Below are 8,240 nucleotides of genomic sequence, written 5' to 3'. Positions count from 1 at the left end.
AGAACCACCCGAAATTGAAAATCATGATCACATGACATATGCAAAACGTAAAAAGCAATGTCAGGAGAGCATGCTTAGCATGGTTGAGTGTCATACAGGATCACCGGTTGTGATTGAACCTCATAATGCCAATCCTAAAGAAGCAACCAAAATACAAGAACCTGAGGAGTATCACTTCCCCTTTCAAGAAGAAGACATACTCTCTATAGAAGAGTCAATAGAGACAGATTGCATGAATTATGTGGTTGAAAAAGCACATGAGGAATTTGATGAATCCCTTACAAAATTAAAGCAGTAGTTTCTCAAATCCTTATTTGAAGGAGTGCTCTTCTCTCATGAGATAAACCCAGCAGAGCGTCAGCACTTGCACCTTTAACGGCCAACCGTGAGTTATAAAAGACATCAAGAGCTACATAGAACGAGACTGTGAGGACACAGCATAGCGTCAGCACTTGCACCTTTAACGGCCAACCGTGAGTTATAAAAGACATCAAGAGCTACATAGAACGAGATTGTGAGGACACACAAGTCTCCAAACAGACCTCAGTTATAGAATTGTCAAAGGATCAAGTGTACTGTGACATGAAAAATTGATATCTTTCATTTTCAATTTTGTACATATTTTGATGGTTTCTCAATGGTAATAAGGTGGAAGCTTGTCTAAGAAGATTGCAGCGCCCACAATGGAATAACGACATGGTGATGCGGCGGCTTGGCGGCTACCCTGATAACAGCATTATATCTTCGGGTGCACACATTGTAAATGCCACAAGTATGCGTGATAAATACTTTGGTATGGTAGATAGGCTAGTGATGTGGAAAATAAAAGTGGGCCTTCATACTCACATGGATTTTAATTGTATTATTAATATAGTATTCACCATAAGGCTACAAGTTGGGGAGTGTGGAAGGCATGTGGAGGAGTGTGTGTAGGTGCATAATTAAGAAAGATTCTTCTAGAATGCCTACATGGAAGAGGAGAATTCTGCCATGTGTAAGTGGGATCTCCACCTACATGCCACTTAGACTTGGCTATTATCTCATCACATTTTCAAAGTCAAAAAGTCTTCAATTTAATAATCAATAGAAGACTTAGCCTACGAGGACAATTGATGGTGGCATCCACCCTTATGTCACTGAAGGGTTAAAGATTTTTATGTTGTAATTTGTAACAATGGAAGAGAGGGTGATTCTCCACCTATAAAAGGTACCCTCCTCTCCCTTTCAAATCAATGAATGAAGCCTCCTCAATTGAGCATTTTGTGTCATTACCATTCTCTTATCTTCAAACCCTTATTCAAACACTCTCTTTACATGTGAATGTCTCATTTAGCATTAGCTCCTCATGCTTAACCCAATTTTGGACCTCTTTGATAAGTGGGATAAGGAGTTATTATCTTGGTGGGTCTGTGACTTCTCAAGGTAGCCCTTGCCTTATTGCCGCCCTCCTTTGGAGGTACCAATGGTTTTAGTGGTAATGAGCACGTGGAAAGACTTTGGGGACCATAGGTAAATCTTTACGATTGTCCGCTGAGCAATGTCAACCCTTACCCTCTAGCTTGAATCATGAAGGAGATGAAAGGCAAGAGGCTATGTGAAAATTGAGGTTTCATGCAAAGAGAGGTTTCATGCAAAGAGAGGGAAGTGCAGTTTTTGTGGTCTAATACCCCAATTTCAACCGATAATTACTCATCACTCGGGTATTGGTTTCTAAAATTGATCATATGGCTACGAAGCTCTTTATATGCTCTTTCCACTCATGTAACTAATTTCTTAATCCTTTACGTCATTGATTATCAGAATTTCTCCCAAAGTTGCTAACTTTTAGGCAAATTTTGGCAGTTTTATAGTCTTGTAGTAAAATGCTCATAACTTTTCGCTCGATTACCCGTTTTTGAAAGTTTTTATAGAGACGCGAAGCTCTCTTCAAGCTCTACATACCTATGTAATCCTCTTTTATATAGTCTATATGGATTCAAAATTGAAATTCTCTGTGTATCTCTGTTTTTATAGACTTTTGGCCATTATTTCTTCTTAATAATGATTAATTCCTCTTAATCTCTTATCAAAAAGCAAATCCCATGTATCTTATCCTCTTATAAGTGATTGCTATATTCTTTTAATTTAAGATATTCCATCCAAATCGCCCAATTGGAACGGATAAACCTTACCAACATTCCTCGTATGTTTCCGTTCACACATAATCCTGAGTCGGAAGATTTTCTTCCAACAAAGAATTGCCCTCTTGTTTGAAGCTGCAAGACTGGCAGAAATTCTTGCTTCTCCTGAGCCTTTCATCTTTCATTCCATGAATTATGATCTCACCTTTGATGTGTTTATCTTTATCTTAACCTAGGGAGAGAAAGGGAGGTGAGGAGGCTGTGAGGTTTCATACAAGTGTGTTTTGATTCTAAGAAGTGACCGAAGTCAAAACCCCAACTTTGTGTCACAGTACCATTGTACACATTGGGTACTATTAAAAAAGTTGAGAGCCAAAAAGAGGATGAGTGAATGGGAATATGAAACCAAAACGAGATCTAAAGCTAAAACAAAAACTGAAACATCCATGGTTCCTCTTGAAGATTCTATCATGGTATGGTTAGATTTCCCTGCGAGCGACAACGATGTTAAGCACAAGCGCACATTGATTAGCCCTCAAGCTAGTCATAACATCCTCACAAAATAGACACTTGGGTGTCATTGGGGTAGCCTAAACTCATACCTAAAGACAATGTTCTTGCAAGAGGAGCCAATGGACAAAACATTGAAGTTCCAAGTTACTTTAGCTATGCTACTCAAACAATCGATGGAGATGCGAAATATAGATTCCATGTTATCCCAGATCCCCTTGAGTATGATGTCATCCTTGGTGGAACTTGGATACGTGACTCGTATTCACTTTAGCTGCTCAACATATCTGCACTGAGATAACATGATACCCCCCTCAAAAGGTATAAACTATATGCCCAAATAGTAATGTAAATGCCCCATGTCTGTGACATCAAATGCATGCTGTAAATTAGCTTTAAAAGCTGAAATATCCCCCTCTTCAAGGCTAGTGACGAGCATGTCATCCACATAAAGAATAAGGATGAGAACATTGTTCCCAATGTGGCGTACATAAAGTGTACTCTCAGCTGAACTATTCTGAAACCCTTTGGCAGTCAAGAGTCTAACTCCGAACGCATGGCTGTTACCCAATGGTCATCCTCCAATGCATCAACATGAGAAATGGGTTCCTCATTGCAAGAGGTGGCAACAAGAGTTGTATCCACATAATGTGAAGATGCATGGCGAGAAGCAGCACGTGTACGACCTGGCATAAATGTAGACTGTTTTCTATCACGCAAAGTGTCAACCAGCCATCTAGGAACAGTTTTTTACTTTCTAGTATCTGCATCTTCCTCTACCAATGCATCACCCAAGGTATCCTGATCAATCTGAGGCATTTTAGGATCAATTTGGGGCAAGTTCAGCTGCTGATTTTGTTGGTTTTCAGCAGGCATATGTGGCTGTAAATGAGCTGAAACTGGCTCTACATTGTCCACATTTGAATTGAATGAAGGCAACAAAGTATCAAAGACATCTTCCGGCCCAATAGACGGCTGTTTGGTACATGAGACAAGTGGTTGAGATGCATATTTATCAAAGATAACATCTCTTGACACAATAATCTTGCCTGTATTAGGCACATATCCTTTACTCTTAGTACTATAACCAATGAAAATGCTAACCCTCTAATGTAACAAAACCCTAACCCTAACCTTCTCTGATACCAATGTTGGGTATGAGGGAAGAAGCCTGCACACACACACACACACACACACACACACAAAATGCAAGAGAGAGCAGAACCTATAAAGCTCAGGGGTACTGGAAAAGATGTACTCAATAATAAATATGAAAGTGCAATGTGAGTACATAAAGTAGCCTAGGGCAAGGTGCCCAACACACATAAGTGTGTTCACATGGGGAAAAAACCTGTGTCCAGTCTCACAGGGAAAAAGTGCCCGTGATGAGTAAGTTCTGTTTACACCTGAACTAGCCGGGAATGGTCATGACCAACACCTCGATCATCAAAGCCTTGTCCTCAACGCAACACTCAGAGGCCAAGGAAAACTAAAAGTACTCCACAACACCGTCCACAAAAGCCTATGCGAGTTTTTCAAAGAACTCCAACAAGTCAACAAGTGTGGGTACCAAAAAGATTACTGCAAGCACAAGGGTGCTACTAAGGTAATACCAAAGCTCGGATTCCCAAGCGCATAAAAAAATCCCCTCAGGATGCACAAACAAAGAAACCTTAGCACCGAAAGCATCAGCCACCAATTTATAATGTTCATCAAAGATGGGTGCATGTGCACATGCTTCAACAACAAGGATACTATGATGGTCATCCCATCATATGGTTACCAAAATCGAAAAAAGTGAAGAAAGCCTCACCACTGACTTCAACCCCAACAGTTTCACCTAAAGTTCGACAAGAATGGAAACCCAAGCAACACCAAACAAGCCACTCAACAAATACACAAGATCTTGCGTGCTCATTCAAACCCAATGGCAACCAACCAAAAGTTATACCTACCGCCCTTGACAACACTTGTGCCAAAAATTCAAGATTCCATTCCCACGTCTGTAAATGAAGACTTATGAGCGCATCAAGACAAACTCACAATGCTCTTTTCACCCCTCTAGATGTGAAGCATAAGTGTAGAAGCTATGCACGGTAGAAATAAGCACTTATTCTCTAAAATAGGAAATAGACACAAGAACCGTTGATCGCAAGGTGGAAGCCACAAAAAAAAAGGGTCAAACACCAGGGAGTCACACATATGGCCTACCTAAAAAAGGTAGAATATCAGAAGCAACTCCCAACGATCTTCAATAGCCAATACAATTTTGTTAATCTTATAGCTTACTACTCTTTTGGCTAAGTTAATGTAGCAGTTTCTCCATGAGTACATATTTATACTCATGCACTGGAGGACATTTGCACCAAGGCCTCATCATCGACAACTTTCCAAGTACATCTCTGGATGGGGGGCCATGGTGGGCGAAAGCCTAGTCAATGGTACAACCCATCGCCTAGAACTTTCCTTCAAATTGCAAACCTCTCCAAACAAAGCTAGAGTCTTCACAACACAATGATGTATAATCCTTGTGAAGATATCTATCTAAGCCTCGCAAGTCGACGTAATTCTTTCAATCCTCTCGCCACACAACAAGTGGATACTTCAACAAAGGGCAGCTCAATAAGAGTCTATATGACTCAATTCTTGTACTTGATAAGAGCACTTAAATATACATAAAAGAATAAAAAGCACATGGAAAGAAGAATGTAGAAACAAGTCCTATTCAACAACATTTGACAAGAATCCTAACACAAAAAGAGACTTCATCAAAGGCTAAATTATTCAAATGATGAATGTCACTTCAATGAATCAAATGTAGTACTAAGAAACACAATCTCATTCTGATGATTATGTCTACATTCCTCCAGATCCTTCCTTCTCTTCTCCCTCATTATTAACATATCTTATCTTCTCCACTAACACAAATCACATGTAACCTTACTTATGATTGCCAAAAAAAAAGTCAACAAAAAAAAAACATGCTCACTAAAATATAAAAATGCAATCATTTGGCAAAAAACCCCACCCCGTTAGGAATTCCCAATAAACCCCACCCCGTTAGGAATTCCCAATAAACTACTAACCTTTTCATATACTAACTCACCTTTCTTATTCCTTCTGGAGGAACAACTGTTATGGCTCACCCTAAACCTCCTTGAAACACATCCAAAAAGAGATTACCTAGTGAACCGCAACTGTCATGAAGGATCTTTCCAATGGCCGAGCTCGTAACCCTTGAGGTCTCCAAGCTCTGCAACTTCTTGAGAAGCAATTCCACCATGTCTCCCACGAGCGTTATCACACTACCGCGTTGCACTATGGGTCCTCGTCCCTCCTCTCACTTTGCTTCACTTACACACACTCACTAGCATGCATTAGGGAGAGAGATTAGTAAGAGGATTAGCAGCAAGAGTCAGACTCAATTGCATAATGGGAGAGTCTCTTGTATTATGAGAGAAATTTACTTATATACATGGCCATAAGTGTTCATACTCACTTAAACTGTGGCCAGTCCGGGCACTTTAGGCTCATAAGAGGCCTAATGCTATTACAATGACTACTCTCATAATATATCCATGAAGTACATCACTTAGGACTTCATCCTAACTTGCTACGACACGCACTTGAAGCGGGAATCGCCATAAATACTCTGTCACACCATTATGGGCACATGTCCAAGTTGTAGATTTGGACACTATTGCTTCATATCTTGAATGTATGACCCTTTGGTGTATCTATCGTGACACCTTGATGTAAGATAATGGCGATATCTCTTGTTAATCTTAGAATTGGATTAACAACAATGACCATTGAACGTTACTCAACATCAAAGCCATTTACAAGCTTATCAATTCTCCCCACACAAAGGTCTTCAATGCGATCATGAGGATGCGATCAGCATCAAGAAGGGGGGAGCGTTAACCCATTTGTAGGGTTGACAAGACCTGCCGCCATTATCTTACATCAAGGAATCAAGGTAGATACACTAAAAGGTCATAGATTCAAGATATGAAGCAATGGTGTCCAAAGCTACAACTTGGATGGGCGCCCATAATGGTGTGACAGAATACTTATGACGATTCCCGCTCTTCAAGAGCGTGTGGTAGCAAGTTAAGATAAAGTACCAAGTGATGTACTTCATGGATATATTATGAGAGTAGTCATTGTAATAGCATTAGGCCTCTTATGAGCCTAATGTTCCCGGTCGGCCACAGTTTGAGTGTGAACACTTATGGCCATGTATATAAGTGAATCTCTCATAATACAAGGAGACTCTCCCATTGTACAATAGAGTCTTGCTCTTGCTAATCCTCTTGCTAATCTCTCTCTAATGCATGCTAGGGAGTGTGTGAGAGTGATGTGAGATGAGAGGAGGGACGATTACACGTAGTGCAATGCGGTAGTGTGACAACGCTCGTGGGAGACACGATGGAATTTCTTCTCAAGAAGTTGTAGAGCTTGGAGACCTCGAGGGTTACGAGCTTAGCCATTGGAAAGATCCTCACGAGCGATAGTTGCGGTTCACTAGGTAATCTCTTGTTGGATGTGTCTCAAGGAGGGTTAGGGTGAGCCATGATAGTTGAATGGGTGTACCACTAAAGCTTTGAAGACTATATCTCCTTATGAGGTTTAGTTCAATCAAAAATCTAAGGTTGAAAACATGCATGTTGTTTGGTTGGCATATGCATATGTGCCACCACAAAGTAGAACTAAGCTTGATGATAAGGAAATAAAATACATTTTTATTGGTTATAGTGCAGAAAGCAAAGGTTATCATCTCTATAGTCCTTGCAATAAGAAGATTATTGTTAGTAGGGATGCCATTTTTATAGAGGATTATATCTATTCAATTATAGAATTCAATAAGCATGCCTATGAATATTTTCTAGACATGTTTGTTGGGTTATTATACACACATATTTTGCCTCCTAATCCTTGTTTATTGCTCAAGGTATTGATGCACCAAATTTAGATCAGACAAAAGATACAATAAAGACTAAAAGTTCACTAATCAATAAATCTAGGGTTATGCCTAGATGGGTTAGAAGTACCTTGAAAGATAGGAAACTTTTTGCTCCTTTACATAGTAGAACTAGATCCGGTGCTCGAACGACTTCTTCACCAGATATTGTTGACTTTTCATTTCTTAGTTCTCTACATGATGTAGATAAACTTTAATCTTTTGAAGAGGCTCAAGAAGATCCAAATTGGGTGAAAGCCATGCCATGAAAAGGTACTCAATCTTTTATCATCTACCATATTGGATAGAGTTAAGAATAAATCATCTTTTGGATCCATTGCACATTTTTAAAAATGTGGCATCGATGATTTGGAACCATCTAATTGATAAAAAGACACCAATGCAATAAGGGATGACCTAAAGGATATCGGGCACATAGAAAGGGTATGGCCAAGGGTAGTCAAAGAAAAGGTGGTTTTACCAAAGGCACCATGGAGGTTGACAAGGCAAGAGGAAAAGAATGTCAAGAATCAAATTTCATCTTTTCATACACCAACCGGTGTGATGCACTCATTAAATGGTACATTTACAATAACAAAGAAGAAGGGAGAGCATCAATTGTATGGTCTCAAATCACATGATTGTCA

This window comes from Cibotium barometz, chromosome 25 (genome assembly GCF_041138505.1).
Source record: "Cibotium barometz isolate CiBa-2024 chromosome 25, ASM4113850v1, whole genome shotgun sequence".
NCBI classification, from domain to species: domain Eukaryota; kingdom Viridiplantae; phylum Streptophyta; class Polypodiopsida; order Cyatheales; family Cibotiaceae; genus Cibotium; species Cibotium barometz.
This window is presented reverse-complemented; position numbering follows the sequence as displayed.